The following is a 21,677-nucleotide window of genomic DNA, read 5'->3' on the forward strand; positions in this document are numbered from 1 at the left end:
AAGCCTTACACCTGTAGGTCCGCCACTGACTTCACCTTAAACCCGACAAAAACGTTTCAAGCACTGAGGTGGTTTCGCCAGGGCGCCTAAGACTTGGAGAATACGTTCATTTAAATGGAAGGTAAAGTAAGAAACCTGGCAGCCCGGAGGCCCTACACCCTCTGACTTCTGCAGTCTGAGGAACCCGGAGCTAATTTCTCCTCCAATGCGGCCGTGACCCGAACTCAAAGGCGCAGCTCCTAGGTGGTAGCTGACCCCACTGTTAAGAATAGCACAGCTGGAGGAAGCCACAGCATAAAAGGGCCGACCCTCTCCTGGTTCCCGGGTTCAAGCAAAAGGCAGCAAGGTGTTTGTTTTTATTTTAGATGGTGCGGGGAGAAATCAACAGGCGATGTCTACGGGAAATGACCGGCGTCTCCTAACGCGAAAAAGAAAAAATATAATAATAATAATAACAATCATCCTGGCAGCCGCACCGCTGCCCCTTCCGCAGCCCGGCGCCCTTCTCCACCGACCACCGCGTCCCCGTGCTACCGAGAGGCGGCGGCCGCCCAGCACGGCGGGGGGACCCCGAGGCCCGCGGGGAAACTGAGGCCCGCGGAGCTTGCGTCGCCCCGGGGCGCGGCGCGGGGCCGCGACGACTCCCGCGCTGCCGCAACCCCGCGGCGGCCGCAAGGGCAGGGCCGGGCCGGGCTGCACTGCGCGAGGCCCGCAGGCCGGGCTAGCTTGGGGCCGGGGTGGCGCCGCGGGCCGCGTCGTCCTCCGCGCAGGGCGCCCCGGGGCCGAGCGCGCAACTTACTTTCCGCCCGCGGCGGCGCCCGCCCAGCCCCGCTGAGGAGCAGCGCGGGCCCGGCCCACGCTCCCGCCCGGCGCGCAGCGCTCGCCCTACCTCAGCCGGCAGGCGGGCATCCGTCCGCAGCGGCCGCGGCGTCGACAACTCCCTCCCGGCCGCCGGAACCCCGCACCCAGCGCTAATCATAATAACCGAGCGGGCGGCCCGGGGGGTACGGCCGCGCTGCGCACGCGCGGGCCTTACGTCACCGTGACGCACGAGGTGGGTGGAGTCTGGTGTGGGGGCGGGGCCTCTGGCGGGGCGGGGCTGGCTGGGCGCACCTGCAGGCCAGCGCGGGGACTGCTTGAGGACGCGGTGGCCCGGCCAGAGCCCTAGAGAGCAGGGATTGCGCAGCAGGACGATGGACAGCGGCAAGGTTTAGCAGCTCGCGCTCCAGCTTTCAGAGGCTATCTGAGGGCAGGCACCGCCTCTTGGGGCGGAGGGCAGGGGACGCAGGCACTTTACCCCTGAAGGTTCACCCCCATCTCCTGTCCAGCTTCAAGCAATGAGAGCCAGCAAAAGGAATATGCGTATGCAATACATGCACATATACACAAACATGCACGCACATATACACATATATGTATACACATATGCACACATACATGCACACACCTTTTTTTTTTTCACTTTACTATTTCTTCTCTCAGGGAATCCATTTGAAAAATTCTGTCGGTTTTATTGCTACTTAAACAGAAAGGAGCAAAGCCTAGCACCTGAATGCAGGCTTGTCTGCAGAGAAAGCGGAAGACACTGGCCAGTCCAGGCAGCCTCCGAAACAGTACACATCAGGCGTGTGTGTGTGTGTGTGTGTGTGTGTGTGTGTGTGTGTGTGTGTGTGTGTGTATGCGCGTGTGTCAACACCCATGTAGAAGTCAAGGACAACTTGTAGGAGAGATAGCTCTGTCCCTCTGTCGCTCTACAGTATGAGTCCCTGGGATCCAACTCTGACCAGCAATCCTGCCAGCAGGCACCCCCACCTGCTGAGCCACCCCAGAAGCCCTGCCAGGGAGATTCTAACTTAGACACACATTGAGCAACCGCTCCTAACTAGGACTTGCAGAACCTTGCTCTTTTGCTGAAAACCCATAACCTTTGCCCTCACTAGTCAGAGACACTATGGCCAACAAAGGACTAAAAGCATCACTCTGACGGTCTCCCAAGGGAAGTCCAATAGCCAAGTTTGTACCTCAAAGGGACATCTGTAACACAGGACAGCGGCTACAGTACCTGAGCCCTTGAAAATGGGATGTTTATGTTGCTGCCCTGTACCACAGATCAACACATTGAAGTGAGCCACGCAGCTGCCCGAGGTGAGCATGCGGTGCTGCCCACTTGGTAGTCTTTTACTCATCTCCGGGGTTTCCCTGGAGGCTGGGGCGATGCTGGCAAGAAGGTGACCCAGTTTTAGTCCCACACCTTCAGTGTGTTAGTTAACGTGATATGATTATGCTTGAGCAATATTTCAAAATATTTAAATACAAATTAAGGTATCATTACTTTACTTGCCTTTTAATCAAATTTGCTTAGTTTAATGAAGAACAGCACCCACCCACCCCTTCTCAAACCTGCCCCAAGGCTTGCTGTAATACACACTGCTTCTTAAATGTTGGGTCTTTTCTATGGACCGGCAAGAAGCTTTAATTAGACACATGATACAACAAGATGGAGCTTGCAGGCTTGTGTTACAGTCTCTGTCGGATCTCAGAAACAACGGAGCGGCAACTACCTGAAGAAGTTGTTTGTTAGCTGAAACCAGGGAGGTGCCAAGGGTTAGATCAAGATGTGAGAACCAGGCAATTAGTGAAGGATCATTCATTGGTCTTCTCTTGACCCTCGGAGGCCACGCATTCAGTAAGGTCACCTTATCCAGGCAGCATTGTTTTCACCAGTTACCAAAAAATAAAATAAAATAAAATAAAATAAAATAAATATATATATAACACAACAGATACTGATTATCCACCTAAAATGAATGAATATTCTGAGTTGTGATTGATTTTTCTTTTACACTTTCAACTAATCATTTTGTACATCAACACACTTCTAAATTTGCTAATGCATTTGTAAATCCTGGCTTCAAGCCAGTTCACAGAAACACTTCTTCATTTGAGGAACGGCCTCAAGAGTTCCTCAAAGACTTCCTTCCTCGTGCTTGTGTGCAAGCACTTGTGTGTGTCTGTGTCTTTGTGTGCTCGATGTATGTGTGATCGTGTGTGCACATGCGTGTGTCTGTGTGCGCGTGCGTGCGTTGTTTTACACCTCCACACCTTTGCTTTCCTGCTCCTTCCCCCCCTTCCAACCCTTGCAACTTCTTTTACCCCGTACGTGGCGGCTTTAAAACTCAGCCATCTCCGGGGGTACCCACTGCTGCCCCTTCCGGCCTGATGCGGGAGTTCTCTGGAACTGTATACCCTCTACACATACCACTTAAAGACACTTTTTTTTTCTTTCCATGGGGCCCAGATGTCTTTAATTTCTTTTGCTTGCTCAACCGGCTGGCTATCACTTCAGCACAATATTAAATAGAACTTGAAGAAGGGAGGATACTTTGCCTTTCCCCCTCATATCTACACATAAGTGTAGTTTGCCACTGTTAAATATGATGTTTCTTTCTACAGATGCCTCTTGTCTGGTTGAGAAATTTCATGGTTTGTTGTGAGTTTTATCATGAATGAACACTGGATTCAGTTAAATGATTCTTCTCCATGTATTCACACAGCCATGTGGTTTTTGTCTAATTTATGGTGTGTGGCATTAATTTTCAAATGTTATGCTCTGAAGGCTTTGAACTTTTTCAAACCTGCTTTACTTGGGATTCTTTAATGCCTATACCTCCCTTCCAACCCACCTACCTTAGGAGAGAAAAGAAGTTAATGGAAATAAGGTAAGTAGACCTTCTTAGACTCAGTTCCTTGGAGAGATTCCACACTCTTCGTGATCAGGATTTCAGCAGACCCGTCAAACAGCAAACCAGCAATTCAGCAAAGGTGACTGGTACAGTGCCTGGAACCAGGGACCCTGAAGCATTCTCTGGAGTGTTTCTCTCTAGGAGCGTCACGAGGCGGAGTGATGAACAGTCAGACAGTGGGAAGCAATACCAAACCCAAAAGCCCAGCCACTCGTTTTGACTCTTCTCTCAGAGTCCCTACGAGGATGTTTATCAGTTGGTAAAGACCACGCCACCACCAGAGGCTGTTCATCTTCTAGTGGACAAACATCACCTGTCCTCTTACAAGTCTGTTTTCGGCGGAAAAAACACCCCACACCCTTACACAAGTCTGTTTCACATCCCACACTTGGGGCCAAAACGAAAAGATGTTTACATCCACTACAGTGCTCCTTGGATAAACCCACCTTGATGCTTTCTAGATGTTGCTAGATTCAATTTGCTGATACTTCTTAAGAAGTGTTGCGCTGTCTTCCAATGTCTTCGGTCTCACAGAATCAGCAAACTTGTATCTCTTCCTCTTTTTCTGAAAAAAAAGAACTTGTTAACATCTGTTATCATTTCTTCTTCAAATTATTGACAGGACTCACCAGTAAAACCACCAGGGCCCAGACTTTTGTTTACAGAAAAACTTCTAATTAGTAATTCAATTTTTTAAAAAAATGTATCCTGTTCCTCCTAAAATTAGCTTAGTTTGTCTGTTTCTAAAAATATCAGCCATCTTTCACGTAAGATGAATAATTCTTCTTAGTGCCGTCTCTTACCAAACCTCTTCCCCTCTGCTGAGCCACTGGCACCATCACTCGCTCACTCACTAAGATTTTTAAATTTTGTTTTTTCCCACCCCAGGAAGTCAATTTTTTCTTTTACTGTTTTGACCTTTTTACGTTTTTATCCACGTCCTTTCTGATCTTTATCATCTATCATCTGTTAGGCATTTAATTTTCTTTCCTTTAGAACCCTTTCTTTTCTGAGTTAGTCATTAAAAGCTACATTTACCTTGAAATTTTACTTAGTCACATCCCCTACATTTTGAGGGGCTGTGGCTCCGTTTCTGGTCCTCTCAAGGGACTTCTTCTTTGCTGTGTGATTTCCATGGGGCCCATGGCTTATTTAAAAGTCTGTTGCTTAATTCCCAATACTTGAGATTTCACAGTTATTTCTGGCCCCCGGGGTTTTGTTAGTCTGGCCTTTTCAGAGCATATACTTTGGTGATTTTGATTTTCTGAATAATACTGGGTTTGTTTTAGGGCCTTAACATTGATATTCCCCTTCCTTTTAAAATATGAGTGGAACTGTTTTACCTGGGATGTCACTCTTATGGTTACATAATGTCAAGAAAGTATATGCTGTGTCTCCTATAATCATGAGCCCCTCATCCACCAAGGGGGCAGGGTTTGTAGGTGGAAGGAGAAACCAGGGAAATCCTCTGCACCAGAAGAGTTTTCTTTAGCGCTTCTTTAAAAACGCAAGAGCCACATAGACAGGACCAGAGGGAAGCTATGTGATTACAGTCCAAGAGCCTGGGACACATTGACGTCATCCCTGCAGCTGTCAGGAACTGAGTTTTTTTTCTAACAACCTGAATGAGCTTGGAAGCAAACTTTTTTTCCCGGCACCTCAGACCCCAGTGATCATGGTGAGATACTAAGAATCAGATATGTGTTTTTACCCTGCTGAGCTTGTGGAAATTCATTGTGCAGCAATAGAAAATTAATATAATATATTATATAAATATATATTATAAAATATATTTTATATTTATTTATACTTTTTATTTTATTATTAAAATTTATATATTATATATTATAAAATAAATATGTAATATAAAATATATTATAAAATATATAATATAATATAATAGGTAGACATGGTGGTATACACCTGTAGTCTGGACACTTGGAAGGCACTGTCAGGAAGATTTGCTGGAGGAGGGTCTCCAGCACTGTGGTCTCAGATGCTGATTTCAGGGCCCTGAGATCTGGTTACTGCCCTGCCACAGGCATTGTTGTGTACGTTGAACCATCATCTCCTGCACCCATGTGATGTAAGGAATGTTCCCCAGTTATCCCTGATTTGTTACTAAAGATGCTAAAGCCTGTGACTGGGGTCACAAGAGAGGTGAGTGGCGTTTAAGTCCCCTGGCTCAGGGTCTGGGGACCAGGAGAAGACGGGGCCGAAGGTGAAGCAGGAAAGAGGGAGGGCAGAGATGGAGAAGAGAGAGAAGAGGAGGAGGATGGAGGACGGAGCTCAGCAGCTGACCAGGATGGACTAGGACAGAGTAACAGAGGAGAAGCTGCCCAGGAGTCATCAGACTGGCAAGTGATTGGCCTTTTGTGGGTTTCAGGGTAAAAGGACTAAAACAGCTCAGAATCTGCCCAGCATAGTTCCTACAGCTTAGCAATAAATCACAGGTCTCTCTGTATCAATAATTGGGGAGCTAGCTGGTTAAAGAAAACGGCTGCCATATTAATTTCCTGCATTTGATCAATATATACAGAATAATTAATATATACAAGGATCAACAACTCTAAGGTTGTCCTTGGCTACACAGCGATCTCGATGCCGCCCTGGGCTACATGAGGCCCCGTTTTAAAACAAAAACAAAACAGGATTGGGAGAAGAAGAGAAAAAAAGAGGTGATTTTTTTTTTTCTTAAAGGCAAATATGGTTTTACTCTGTCAAAATTAGAAGCCCTACCCCCTGGCAGAGTTAATGTGGAAAATAAAATTAGGTTTGAGATTCTCTGTAAAAGTCAGAAGCCCCATGCTTTGAGATTTTAATTTGTAGCGTGTGCAATATCTGCCCAGTGGCTCTTTACACCCTCCCTGTTAGCCAAGGTCTGGGCTTTCCAGCTCACGGTCACCCATCACACTCGGACGTTCCTGGGCCTGGCTCAGAACATGGCGCACTACAGCATCTAGTCAGCACACGCACAGTCTCTGGGAGTGGGCGCTCGGTAAGTGCTACCTGACATAGTGAACACACAGCTTGGGGAGAGTTTTCCCTATGAGCTTATGAAAAAAGCCTTGATGTGGTGAAGCCCTACGTCATCTGACAGGACTGAAGGATGTAGCCTCAAAGCTTGTCTGCCTCAAGGAGATAGTTTTTTAAGTCCCACCAAAATCTTTTGGTTACATCTCACTGGCCATGTATGTCACATGACCAGATAAGCATCTAGGAAGCTGTGAAGGCCCTTCCCCCCCAGGCAGCTACCCGATGTTTCACAGCACAGATTTTATATGTGTTTCCTCTTATTCAATGTTATATGGAAGAAACCACTCAGGGCTCCTCTGTGGTCTTCTTTCACTTGCAGACTGAATATATATATGGAGAGACAGAGACAGAGACGAGACAGAGACAGAGACAGAGACCAGAGTGGCTTAAGCTTCTTCAGAGAGAAATGAAGGCTGACTGTGATGGTTGAGCAGGGCTTGCCGAGTCCGTGGCCGCCAGTTATTTCATCGCCCTGAGGAGCCACTGGGGAGACTGGTCTTTCCCACCTCATACAGACAGGAGGCGACAGGGTGCCTGGGAGTGCAGACCCTGAGGCTGGAGTTGGCATCTGGCAAGTGAGCAGGACCGAGCTGAGCCATGTGGGCACAAATGTCGAAACTGCTACACTCATGTCCTAATGGCAGCTTTGCAAATACAGCTTTACTCATTTTTAGTTCATGACTATGTGTATGTGCGTGCCAGTGCACACATGTGTGCACGAGTGCATGCAAGTGTATGTGCATGCTGAAGCCAGAGGACAAGCTTGCCTGTCATTGTTTAGGTTCCATTTGACTTAGACAGGATCCCTTACCAGCCCAAAACACGCTACGTGGTCTAGGCTGTCTGGCCAAGAAGCCCCAATAATCTGCCGGTCTCTACCTCCCTACCGCTGTGGTTATAAGACGCATCGCCACATCTAGCGTTTTTACATGGGTGCTAGGGAGTGAACTCATAGGCACACTCAGGAGTCAAGGGCTGTACTTACTGAGCCACCTCCCAAAGCCCAGCAAGTCTTTTTAGCTTTCTTACTTCAAGATCAGGAGCATTAAGATATGTAAAATTAACCATAAAAAGCAGAGCAAGGAAAGTGGATTCAGGACCCTTGAACGGCCCCCCAGAAACAGTGGCCCTCAATATCACCGCTTCTGCCTTTCTGGGCTGTGGTACCAGAATAATTAATTGCTCGCTTTCCCAGCCTGTTTTGTGGCCAGCTATCTTCAGGCCAAGGCGGTGGGTTTGGGACTAGCTTTTGTTTTTCTCATACAGAAGGACAGCTGCCACTGGCCCCCGGCCTTCCCTCGTCCTTCCTGCCTGGCTGTGGGCATGCTGCCTGGAGCCGGGAGAGAGGCTAGGAAAACCACAGCAATGCCGGCTCTGGATCCCCGGAGCTGCTGAACAAAACGCTAACAGCTTCCTGCGTCGCACTTCCCACTCTGCGCCTAGACGGAAAGCTCTGTCCATTGCGGTGACCTATAGCTGGAAGCTATTCTAACCAGCACACATAGACATAGACGGGCCACCCGCCGTGTGTCATGGGGAAGCAGGAAGGAGGGACGGTGAGGGTGTTCCAGGTCTCACTCATGCCCCAGGAAGATGACACGGGTGCTCGCTGTTCCCAAAAGCAAAGGATGACTACAGCCAGATCAAGAGGACATGGAAGTGATGTAAAGGAAATTCTGCTGGCCAAAAAGGAAGCAGGAAACAGATTGAACACACACACACACACACACACACACACACACACACGGAAAAGAAAAAAAATTATTACAATGCATTACAAATTGACAAAAAAAAATAGATAAAGAGGGGAAAAATAGAATGTTTTCCCTGATTTTCAATGAAAAGGCCTAGGGAAATTTCCAGTTATTAACATGCTTACCATGAAGGCAGAAAGACCTAGGCTGATACCCAGAACCCGGCTGTGGTGGTGTGTGCTTGTAACCCCAGCACTATGGAGACAGAACCTTGGCGCTCACGGCCCGTCTAGTCTATCTTAATTGACACTTTTCAGATCAATGAGAGAGAGAGAGAGAGAGAGAGAGAGAGAGAGAGAGAGAGAGAGAGAGAGATAGGATAGCACCTGAGGAACAATAAGATTGTGTCCTCTAGGCTCTACGCCCATGTACACGCATGTGTATCCACACCTACACACATATGAACATGCTTGCACACACACACACACACACACACACACACACACACACACACACACTACAAGTTCTTTATAGGAGAACTTCAGAGCAACAGATTAGAAGGCAACACCTCCTGAAGTGACGGACTGGTCATTTAACCATTACCAACTGGTAGGTAAAGTTAACAGAACTGTCCAGAAAGATGGACCAGGCTGAGAACTGAACCTGTGCTGTTGTTGTTGTTTGTTAGTTTGTTTTCCTATCTCTTAAAGTGGGATGTTCTCAAAGTCCACAGCATCTCGATGCCATTTCCTAACCAAGAACCAAATCCAGTTTACAGGAAATGGAAGAGCGACTTAAATTACAGCAGCTAGAAAGAGTCAAATCCAAGAAGAGATCCTATTGGAACGTGGGGGTCGGGGGGCGATAAACAGAACCTGAGTCACTGTGTTTTACATGCAAGGAGTGTGGAGGCCCCCAAAGATGAAATTCTGGGTCTTGAACAAAAACTTGGCGAAACAAAGCATTGTCTATAACCCCAAATCCCTGGCCCCCTACCTGCTCTTTCTGACCATCACACCTGACCAGGGAGGCCGCTTTCCTGTGGGGCCATCCCTCCTCCTCCGCCAGCCTCGAGTGTACCCTTTTCCCTCACGCCAACCCCAGTAGAAACAGTCATGTTGACCACTCAGGCCAAACTGTAGCCTGAAGTCACCCTCTGTGCTCCACGTCGTCATCCACCTTCAGGAAGGACCTGAAGCCATCAAAGGAGAAGGACCACAGTGACAGATGCGCTGCCCATCTGTCTCTCATCTTGGTGGCTTGGGTTTTGAGTTTGCCTAGGCCTTAGCCTCCAGGGTCACAGCTCTGACTCCCCACCTGGATTAGCGGCCTCCTTTGCGCCTTCTGCCGTCACAACACAGCACAGCGCTGTTGCAGGGGGAAGGGGGGGCCCTTCCCTTTCTCTGGAACCTGTTGACTCCTCCCCAGGATGGGAACCTCCAGATGGTTACGTCTGGAGCCCTGGTACCTCGCACTTGGTGGCAGCAAGTTAGACACAATTTAGGGGATGGATGAGTAGCTGAGTGAAGTTCAAAAGTTCAGCAGTTCTGATGCCAACCTTAGACCATGAGGCCTGTTAAGAAAGCAGCCTTGTCCAAAGTTCCAGAGTGTTAACTTAAAGGAGCTATGCTGGGGGCAGGGGTGGGGGGTGGGGTGGGCGCAGCACAGTAGTCAGGAATAGTCGGAAATAGTCAGAAAGTGATTGGAAGGTCAGGCAGGAAAGATGGCCTGGGTTATGTGGCCCTCCTGAGCCCTTTAGCCTCCTTTTATCAAGAATCTGCCTTTTTTGGAATGAGCAACCCAAGGGCTGGTTGTCTTCAGTTAGTCCCCCTTGGCCTTAAATCCCAGGAAAGGTCTGAAGGGTGAGTCAGCAGTTCAGAGCACACACCTCTCTTTTAGAGGGCCTAAGCATGGCACCAACGGCAGGAGGCTCACAACTGCAGTGACGTCAGCCCCAGGATGAGCTGACAACCCTGGCTTCCAAAGGCAGCAGCACTTCCTACACACAGACACAGACACATAAATAAAAATAAACAATACGTTGTTTTGTTTTGTTTTTACAAAAATCCAGAAATGCTGAGGGGAAGGGTAGAGGTGAGAGGGACAAAACCGGAGGCAAAGGCCAAACCTTCCTTTTCTAACACTTCCCACCTTAGGGCACAGGGGAACCTGACTCACCAGAGAGCGACCCAACTCTGATCCTAATCGTCAGCTGCACCTGGTGCTGCAAAGGGTGGAGGCCAGAGCTATTGAGGACAACCTCAGTAGTCGCTCTCAGTTACCCGAGGTAAGAGAATGCTCGGGGGTTGGGGGTTGGGGCTTAGACCCAAGAAAAGGGAGAGACCGAGGTCAAGCCTAAAGTGATGGGAACAGAGCTTTTCTTTTACGAGCAGTGAACTCTGTCTGAGCCCACACCAAATGACATCAAGCAAATGTCCCAGTCCAGAGCTTTCCACGGTTGCTGTTCCTGGTGTAAACTAAGGAAGGAAGGAAGGAAGGGGACTCGGTAGACTACAAATGTGGAATTACTGTCTCCGCATGTTTACACACCCAGGCCTGAAGAGCACCTTTTCCACAGCTTTCAACAGTCTCTCCTTGTTAGTTTTGGAGGGGCAATGCCTATCCCACTGCCGCTGTCGTTTTATTAGCATGTACAGTACCTGTGCCAGCTACAAGGCCATTGGCAAAACCCTGGGACTTGGGAACTGGTTGCCACGTTCAAGGGTCCGAGCTGGCTACTCCCTAATGCTAAGCACTCTCATGCATCTGCTAGATTACAGTCCACTTGGTACCAAGTTGTAGTAAGTGCCAAAGCATAGCACAGACACTTAGAGGCTTTTATGTTAGAGATAAAGAGGGGCATGGCCCCATAAGCAGGCATAGGTGCTGCCATTGGTGATGCCTCAGCATTTTGGCTCTGCAAGACTTGCTTATGCAGCAGGAGACGGACTTTACGAGGGCGGTGCGTCTTTACTTGCCTTGTTGCTCTGACAAATACCTGACCAAAACAACTTAAGGAAGGACCGTGGTTTGAGGGGACAGCCCAGCATACAGAGAAGCCATGCGGCAGGAATGTGAGAGAGATGGCTGCTCACTAGCGTGTGCAGTCAGGAAGCTGCAAGTGATGACCGCTGCTGCTCGGCACTTCCCCCTTTCTCCTCAGCCCACAGGATGGTGCCATCAGCGTTCAGGGTACGCTGTCTCTCTTCAGTTAAACTTCTTGGAAATTCCCTCACAGACGTGCCGGGGGGGGGGGGGGGCTCCCTAGGTGATACCAAAGCCCTTCAAAGTGAGAGTCTGAAGTGACCCTGACAGGCAGGCCCCTCAGGTATCTTATCACCACTGCACCTCACACTGAGGCAGGAGGATCACTGTGAGTTCAAGGCCAGCCTGCTCTACAAAGTGAGTCCAGGACAGCCAAGGCTACGCAGAGAAACCTTGTCTCAAAAAACCAAAAAAAGAAAAAACAAAAACAAACAAACAAACAAAAAACCAGAGTCCAGAGTTCCATAAATACTTGTGAACTTGACAGACCAGTGTCACAGACACAGACAGACATGAGAGAATGGTGCTATGTCCTTTAGATTTTGGGGAAGGAAACCAAGGTTGGAGAGAAGCAAACTGCCGTGGCATGTGACTCCCAGTTACTCATGGAACACAGCTGAACTCCTATCCCAAGTTCCTCTGAGAGTTTCTAGAAGGTAGGAAAACATGAAGACATATGATTCAATGGCATAAATGCATAAAACTAAAAATGACATTGAAATTAAGGTCCAGACAGAGGCAATTACTGTTCACAGAGCTATAGGTTTCGTAGGAGGAGCCAAAGTGGGGTGTGGATGTAAGAGAGCGGTCCCCAAGTCCCTTTCCAGTCTCCCACACCACGAGCTTGTCCTGTAGCCACCGCATTCCCAGATAGCGTCCCCTTGCTGACAGAGGACATACGAAGCAGTTTATATAGGTCAGCCAATATTTTAAAGCGCTACCTGCTAATTATTTTGGATTGGAGTGTCTTGCCACCAGAAAAAAAAATGACAAGCCTTTTGCAAACACCTTTGGCTGTTTGCTCATCATGGAAAGTCACACATTTTTCTCTGTGTAAAAAGTGTCAAAGGAAAAAAAATGTGTGTCTGTGAGGAGCCTAGGAGCAGGACTGATTTAAAATTCAGCACTTAGCACAAAACCCCCAGAGAATCAGGAAGAAACTCTCTCTGGATAATGTACATCGGGTCAGTGTCCTTTTGTTCCATGACAGAGACTGGCCGCAACACGTTGTCACCCATGAGGCCATGACAGCAGCAATGGCTTGCTTGTGCCTTACTTGGTTTCAGTAGCACTTATGATGGCATTCCAGAAATTGGTATTGTGGCTGCAGGAGCTCTTTACCCCTTTACAAGCCTCCAGATAATGCTCCTGAAATGTGTTTTAGCTGTATTCCAGGACTGCCACAGTGCAAATCCTACCAAGCTTTTCTACACGCTAAGTCCCGAGGAGTCCACTATAAATATGTGGAGTTCCAAAACAGCCTTTAAAGCCAGGAACAGTAGCCCATGTCTGCTATCTCAGCACTCAGAATTCGAGGCAGGAAAACTGTGAGTTTGGGGTAGCCTAGGCTACATGATGAGACTCTGTATGAAAAAGTCCAAAGCTTGGGTAAATGTAGCTCAGTGTCAGGGTGCGTGCCTTAGCTTGGGAAAGTGGCTAGATTTGTCCTCTACTACTGTAAACAAAATTCAGAATCTTTTAAAGATTTCTTTTGATTGTTTTAATTACGTGTACATATGTATTTCTATGTGGGAGTATGCACACATGTGACTGTGAATACCGACAGAGGTCACAGGCATAGAACCCCCCGAAGCTGCCTGACATGGGTGCTGGGAACAGAACTCCAGCCATCTCTGAGGGCAGTCTCTGTTTGCAGCCACTGAGTCATCTCTCCAGCTCCTCCAACCAGGTTTCAAGCAGTTTTACTCCAGTAGGGTCTCGGGATTCCAAGAACCACGGAGGCGGGCATCAGACACTGACTGTGACAGGCTTAGCGTCTGTTTCATTGCTGTCTGGCCTCAGTTCAGAGGGTGCTAACATACCAGAGGGTTGCAAACTGAAGGGTAGACGAGGTCCAAGGAAGGCCACCGCGAGCTTCCCTGGTCCTGTGGAGCATAAGGAAGGCCACTGCGAGCTTCCCTGGTCCTGTGGAGCATAAGGAAGGCCACTGCGAGCTTCCCTGGTCCTGTGGAGCATAAGGAAGGCCACCGCGAGCTTCCCTGGTCCTGTGGAGCATAAGGAAGGCCACCACGAGCTTCCCTGGTCCTGTGGAGCATAAGGAAGGCCACCGCAAGCTTCCCTGGTCCCGCGGAGAAGTCTAAACACGCTTGCAGCACAGCAGAAGCTCTAATGCCAGAACAGAATGTCCAACTCCAAGACCAGAAGTCATGGAGATCTGAGGGCTATGCTGCTTCACGCAACACTCACCCTCAATAACCAGCAGCTCCACGAAGCCTGTCACAATCTTAACCCTAAAGAAGCCCACACCCCCTGGTGTGAGGCAGAGTGTTTGAGCGCGTTCACTAAAGTGTTACCCGTGCAGTCATGGAAACTTGTAAATACCTAAACCCCATGGTGTTAGTCGGTGTTCCATCGCCACAGCAAACACCCGAGATGACCAACTTTTAAAGATTGATCTTGCCTTGGAGTTTCCAGGCCATGGCTGCTTGACCCCATTGCTGTTGGACCAGAGGGGAGGCAGTACATTTGCAGCAGGAAGTACCTGGCAAAGGACACCCTCTTTTAAAACTCAAGTTGTGTCAGGTGATGTTTTTCTAGAAGCTGTCTTGTGAGAGGGCATGTGATGCTTTGCTGAAAACAGACACATTGCAGGGTGTGTGATGTTTTGTTTTGTTTTAGTTTTGGTTTTGGTTTTTCAAGACAGGGTTTCTCTATGTAGCCTTGGCTGTCCTGGACTAACTTTTGTAGACCAGGCTGGCCTCGAACTCAGAGATCTGCCTGCCCCTGCCTCCCGAGTGCTGGGATTAAAGGCGTGCGCCACCACATGTGATGTTTAAGAAAGAATATAAATAGAACTCTATAGACAGCGAGATGTCGCTTTTGCATGGCTACGCTGTGCCATGCTTCAGTGGTCTTCGCTGGTCTTCACTTCACAGAGAAAAACGTTCCAGAGAACTTCTCGAGGAACTCTGGCTGATTCTGGTGGCTTCCGCTGACTCCTCTCTGTCTGGCAGAGCCCGCTGTTGCTGCTGGATCTTGCTGCCACTGCAGATTCCTGTTGCTGTTGTTTGGTGTTTGCTACTAGACTGCACTGCTGGTGTCCTAGCCATGCAGAGTGGAATTGGTCCAAGAAACTACGACTAAAAAGGTCCACATCCTTTCACTCTCGCCTTTGTTCTCTTCTACCTCTGGTCAGTGGGTTGGAAGGAAGTTAGAGGCTTTTGAGAAGCCTAAATAAAGTAGGATTTCGGGGAAAAAAATCTAAGCCCACGCTCACCTCTCAACAAGGATGTGGGAGAGAGGAAGAGGCCAGGCCAGGGTTCCACAGTTCTTTTCAAGGGGACTTTCTTGATGACCAGAGACCTGCCATTAGGCCCCGCCCCTTGATTTTGCACCACATCCAATACCATGTCCAATACACAGGGCAATTCAAAACTGAACTCTGGCTGATGGGTTCCACAGTGCCCGTCCTTCCAAGGGAGCCCCAGACAGTGGAAAATAATATGGCAGGCTTGCTGTTGCTTGTCATAGAGGGTTACTCAGAGCATACTTTTGACTAAGAAAACTTTATAATAATACCATTGTGCCATTTGTATAAAAACAAATACAAATACCCAGTACAAAGTCATCATGAATTCGCATATGATCTCTTCAGATGTATGAGTCTGTGTAAATTAAGCAGCAGTGCTCCTGGAACAGACCAGCAATGGGGCCGGAGGACAAAGGGAGGTCAGCTATCTTGGGAATGTCAAAGTGCAGGAGATACATATTTCACCATATAAAATACCCAATATGGCAATGTTTAATAATTGATGATCGATATAATAAAATGTATAATCAAAATGATTTATTAATCTTTATATAATTTCCTTCCTTGTAACATTTAATACTTGTCCATGAGGTTAAGAGTTATCTTCATTTTTGTAGATGTGTGTTTCTGTGCATGTGTATAAGTGTACTGCGTGCCTGTAAGTGCACTGTGTGTGTGTAAGTGCCTGCAGAGGTCAAAAAGAGGTACTAGAGCCCTTGGCGCTGAGGTTATAGACAGTTGCTAGCTGCCCAAAATGGCTTCTAGGAACCAACCGCAGATCCTTTGCAAGAGCAGGGGGTGTTCTTAACCCCGAGCTGCCTCTGCAGCCCCTGTGGGTGAAAGTTAAAGCAATCACGTCGGACTGTCTGCCAGTGCCGGTTCCCACGTCTTCCTGGCGTCTTATGTTTCAGTTTGCAAACGGAGCCCAGGACCCCGTGCTCTGAGCAGCTGGATCATATACCGCTGGCAGCACAAGGTCTAGGTGTTAGGATGCTTCATTTTAACAGTTTCACTTTCCAGTGTGGGACACGTACACACTAGTCAGAAGTCCTGTTGACGTATGTTTCTCCTGGGATGGGGTCCTGGGTGGGGCCCATGATTCTGTATCTCTAATAAGCTGCCCCTGGTGGTCCTCAGAGTCTGTGAAACTTGACTGGAAGGAAGATTTCAAAGGAACAGCAAGTCGCCGGTAAGGAGAGGCTTAGAAGAGCAGGGACAGCCATGTTGGAGGGCGGATGAGGGAGCTGTGGTCTGATAAAAGGGGTAGTGAGAAATCCAAAGGGTGAAAGCCGAGGGGGCAGAGTCAATACCGGACACTCAGAACCTGGTGCCTGGCCCACTAGCAACTGACAGTGGCTTTCTGGGGAGAAGGATCCCAGCACTCCTGCTGGGAAAAGACGTGTGGGTGTGCACAGGGTGGAGTTTGGACCTAAAGCCATGGTCCAAGCCCAAGGGTCCGGTGAGCAGCCTGTGGCCTAGGGCTGGGTCTCTCCAAGGTTAAAGCTTCCCGGAGGCAGAGTCCTCGCGCTCCCAAGTCAGGAGAAAGTTGTTCTGGTTTCTCTCTGAGGATGGACGGAAGTCTAGTTCCAAATCACAGGAAGCCTCGGGTCGCTGTAAAGCAGAGACTACTCAGCCACACTCACAGGCCCCACCCAGCATCACGTTTCTTGTGTAAAACGGTACATTTCCCAAGCTGGTATAGGAAGCAAGCTCCCACTTAACAGGGTTCTGAGCAGCTCACACAGCGGTAGAGGGAGGATTCCTCTGTAGGGAGAGGTAAGGGCTGTGGTGAGGGTGAGACTGATTGAGGGGGCGGGGCAGGACAGAGCAGTGACTGAAAAGGTCCCCTCTTTCTCTGCTGTGCTTTGCAGGAGATGAATCCACTCTCTGTTGTCACCCAAACTCACATAGAGTGACCTCAAGCTAAGCGGCTGCCCCTGGGCTGGTCCCTTCAGCCTCCCGCAGACAGCTCCTGTGGATTAGCTCCGGGGCGGGGCAGGAGCACAGAGACCCTCCCCATCCTCTGTCAGACCTTGTATTGTGTTGCTTTCCTGGGCAGATCACATGTAGGGGACCAAAAACTGACCAATGGAACAATCCCACCCAAGCCCAGCTTGGTGAGCCAATGAATTCACCAAGGTTACTTATTTAAAAAAAAAAAAAGTGGGTGCGTTACTAAAAGATCCCACATCCCGACATGGGTGATGACTCACAGAAGCTACATGCCAGGGACTCCCTGCCCAACTTGCAGGCCGCGCCACGGTGGAGCGTTATCTTCCACAGCAGCGCTTACCACTTGTAGTACTTCCGGAAGGGGCTCTGTGAGTCTTGGGACATTTTGAGCTTTCTGAGCCCTCTTTGTTTCTGTAGCTGCCTGCGTCTCAGGACTCTCTCTCCCTACCCCAAGGAGGTTTCTGTCAGTGTGGAATAACCCGGTACACAGCCCCATGCTGTGTTCTTCCTGGTGGCCGTGGTGTGAGGTCTGGAAGGTGGCATGTCAGAAGCACCTCTCCACCCTGGCCACTGTGGAGCGGGGGCACTTCTCTTCTGGACACTGTCACCACGCAATCTGTTTTAATCACACCTGCTACACACACACAAGCAGGTACCTGCATTAATGTTTGACCAGCCGGCTCTGATTTACAGCATCAGAGAATCGCACCTGAGTTTGAGAAGCTGCACGCAAGACGGCAGGCCTAGTTCTGAGGTAACAAATTACAGGCTATTACATTTGCCTCTTACAAGTTGACTTTAAATGTTCCCTCAATTAAAGACAAAACTGTTCATATGTACAATTCCTAAATCACGTTATTTAATTATTTTTTAATAAAACACTTATTTTTTCCTTGTCTGAAAAGAAACGTGTGCAGTAATAGAAAACATCGAAGGAATAAGAAGATCGTTAAAGGCACTAATTATTACCCTACCCAGGAACGTAGATTTCTGTGGCACCTTAGAAGAAACTAGGCGAAGTCTTTTCTTAAATGTTCCCCTAGATGTAGTGATTTTAGGTCTGCATGGAAGTCTCAGGCACAGCGTCACTCTTATCTTCTCTCACCTGATTCCCCTGCTGGCAACCTCTTACGTAACTGGAGAACATTTGTCAAAACTAAGCAACTAGCAGTGGCAGAAAGCTGTTAAGAAAACCACAGAACCTGTTCAGATTTTGCCAGTTTCCACCAATGTCCCATGCAAGGTGCTTGGGAACGGGCTCCGGGCTCCATTTCACCTCACCTCTCCCAGACACAATGTCAGTAACCACCGGTCACGGCTCCGGTAAGTGCTAAAGGTGAGGTCCCATGGTCCAGGAGACTGGAGCTGGGTATTAAGGAAAGTTGCCCTATGGAAGTGAAATCTAAGCTGAGCCCCAACAACCACAGACAAATCCTGTTCAGACGAGGCAAAACATGCAATCCCGGAAGAAGACGCACCCCAATCAAGGTCGAGAGCGGAAAAAGTATGCTGACGAGATCCTTTCCCCAGAGGCCCTTGGTTGAACTGATGAAGGGAGTCCTTGAGTCATTGTGTAGTTAAGGGATATTTGCCTAAGAGACTATAAACCCCACCAGTAATGGTTGCAATAGGTCCCCAAAGGCCGCCATATCTCCATGTCCCTCTCCAACATCCCTTGGGTTCTTCCAGGAAACCTGCCCTCCCTCCCCAGTCAACTGAGGTCCCAGGATGCGGCCACCTGGCTTTTCTGGTCACTCTGGCTGGAGTAAATGAGTTGCCACCCTCTGGCTTGGCCTCAGCCACTGATGTTGTCGGCCACACTGACAATATAGTGACTCTGTGGTGTCACGTGATTCTCCTGCTGTCTAGCTGCAAACCCAGCATTGTACATTGGGCGCCACGGAAGCGAAGCTGAAGGGGGCCACTTGGTCAACTACCAGAGGCCAGCTCTGAAGGGTATTAGGGCTCTGTATTCAGTGGCAGGCTGGGAACCACTCCTGGAGCTGCAGGTGAGACAACAGAAACGGACTGGCCATGATGGGCACGTCCTGGCCCCGTCACGCCCTGTAAGTTCCCATCAGTCTCTGGAAGGGTGGCTAGGGTCGAGAGAAGGGTCTTTACTCATTCTGTTCCTCCAGATCCTCAAGGACACACGAAAGGAGACCCCCTCCCCCAAAGTGGCTAGGTTAGAACACACATAGGAAGTTGCATGCAAGACCGTCACATATACATATGCCCACCACTTGCATTTTATCGATTCTGTCCTTAGGACAGCCTGCTGGGATCCAAACCTACCTAGTCTTTTTTTGTTTTTGTTTTTGTTTTTGTTTTGGTTTTTCGAGACAGGGTTTCTCTGCGTAGCCTTGGCTGTCCTGGACTCACTTTGTAGACCAGGCTGGCCTTGAACTCACAGTGATCCACCTGCTTCTGCCTCCTGAGTGCTGGGATTAATGGCGTGCGCCACCACCACTCGGCCTTTAAACCTACCTAGTCTTAAGAGACCCCAGAGGTGAGGAAGATGCAGAGCCCTTGTTCCCGCCAGGAGTTGATTTTGCTGTTCCCTCTGTGTGTGTGTGTGTGTGTGTGTGTGTGTGTGTGTGTGTGTGTGTAGACCATGGATCAATGCCAGGCAGCTTCCTTAGGCATTGGCCATCTTATTTTTTGAGACAGGGCCTCTCACTGATCCTGGAGCTGGCCCAGGGGGACTGACTGCCTGGTGGTCCCAGGGTTCCTCTGCCCCTCTGCCTCCTGTTGCCAGGACTACAAGCACATGGTTGCATGCTGGGTGCTGGGGATCTGAACTCATGCCCTCATGCTTGTACAGTGAGCACATTGCAGACTGAGCAAGCTCTCCCTGCCCAGCGCTGATGCTCCTGAGAAACTCCCCAGTACTCTGTGCCTGAGAGGGCGGGGCTGTGAGTAACAGTGGACAAGCTGGGGAGGAGTGCGGGGAGGGGGTGGGATTTACGCCTAGAAGTTTGGCTAGCAGAAAGCTTGTGGGCGAGTTTAGGCAAGATGAGAGAGCATTCCGGGCAGAGAGAGCAAACAGATGTAAACGTGTGATAGGCACAACAGGCGTAAGCCGCTTCTTAGCGCTGCAATCCCCACGTGGAGTTGCAGCTGGGCTGGGGAGGGGTGGATGAGCCTAACCATCAGGCTTCCTGCTAAACTCCCTGTCTGATCTGGGAGCCATGAGTTATAGGTAACAGCTGGATTTAAATTAATTAAAATGCAGGTACCTCACGCTACCTATATCTCAAGGGCTCAATAACCACATGTGGGAAGGAGTTACACGGGGCCAATGAGGAGCGGCTGGCGTAGCAGCAAAAGCAGCTGTAGTGACAGCATCTGAGGAGGGGGCTGAGGGAGGAGCACAGGCTGTGGGGTACCATCCCAAGTTTGGATCACACTGTAGTGGCTGGAAGGGAACGGCTAGGAGGCTATGACCCAGGGCTGTGGAGATGGCTCTGGCCTTGAGGAGCTGAGTTTGGACTGCCAGCACTGTTAGTAGGCGACAGTGGTCTCAGCACTGGGGACGTGGTAACAGGGGCTGCTGGGACTGGCTGGCTAACCATTCTACACAAACCAGTGAGTCCTTTCCTCAAATTATTATTATTATTTAAAGAGCTGACAGAGCTAGAGGAAGACACCTGACATTAAGCCCTGGCCTCTACACAGGTACCATCACTCCCAGGCACAAACAGAAGAAGACACTTGACACAGCCTGCCCAGTTGGCTGACACTGCAACCGATTGTCTTTTTGCCTGGAATATGCAAAGCTGAGCAGAACAATGTTTCACTTTGGCTATGGCATCCTCCGGCCCACCCTCCTGCCCACCCTCCTGCCCACCCTCCTGCCCACCCTCCTGCCCACCCTCCTGCCCATCCTCCTGCCCACCCTCCTGCCCACCCTCCTGTCCACCCTCCTGTCCACCCTCCTGCCCACCCTCCTGCCCACCCTCCTGCCCATCCTCCTGCCCACTCTCCTGTCCACCCTCCTGCCCACCCTCCTGCCCACCCTCCTGCCCACCCTCCTGCCTACCTTCCTGTCCACCCTCCTGCCCACCCTCCTGCCCACCCTCCTGCCCACCCTCCTGCCCATCCTCCTGCCCACCCTCCTGCCCACGCTCCTGCCCACCCTCCTGCCCATCTTCCTGCCCACCCTCCTGCCCACCCTCCTGCACCATCTTAGAAGACAGAGACTCACAATGGCTCATGAACTAGAGCATCTACGCACCCACCCAGTGACAATGGTCTCACTTCATCTCCAGGAGAAGAGTTTGTGATGTAGACCCAAAGTAAATTCTCAAGACAAAAGGCCTCCCCTAATTTTCTAGAAATCACACAGGCCCACCCAACACCAGCCTTGTTAGTAGCACACAGGTGGAGAAGCCTCAAGTTTCCTGTGTGGGCAATAAGTCAGATGTTTCACTGAGCCCAGTTGCTAGAAGTTGGGAGGATCATGAAGGCCTGAAGATCATTTCAACACTGGCAAGTTTGTTTGAACAACTGTTGCTTTCCCCAGCTGCCACCACTGCAGCTGCAGATGTGGAATGGGAAAGTTGGTGCATCCTGTTGAGGGAACAATTAAGGACAACATGCCCGTGTGCTATCGGCTCAGAGGGAGCACCTGACAAGAACTTCTATCCAAGCTGCCTTGTTCTGAGGGTGTGGGCATCCCCACAGGGACCTCAGTGGGCTGTGAGAACATCACTG

General features: G+C 49.5%; 1 protein-coding gene and 1 long non-coding RNA gene across 2 annotated transcripts in view; both read right to left on the reverse strand.

Annotated features, from left to right (window-relative positions):
- The window catches only part of GASK1A (golgi associated kinase 1A), a 401,830-nt gene that overhangs the window by 229,392 nt on the left and 150,761 nt on the right, over positions 1-21,677 (reverse strand). The gene's annotated exons all lie outside the window — the stretch shown is intronic.
- The window catches only part of LOC311580358, a 42,818-nt gene continuing 24,475 nt past the window's right edge, over positions 3,335-21,677 (reverse strand). Inside the window, exons 3-4 of the long non-coding RNA XR_014773439.1 lie at positions 4,190-4,308; positions 3,335-3,880 (exon numbers count right to left, since the gene is read on the reverse strand). This is a non-coding gene — a long non-coding RNA (uncharacterized lncRNA). The remainder of the gene's footprint in view (positions 3,881-4,189; positions 4,309-21,677) is intronic.

Source organism: Acomys minous (genome assembly GCF_964271855.1).
Source record: "Acomys minous genome assembly, chromosome: 13".
Classification (NCBI taxonomy): Eukaryota; Metazoa; Chordata; class Mammalia; order Rodentia; family Muridae; genus Acomys; species Acomys minous.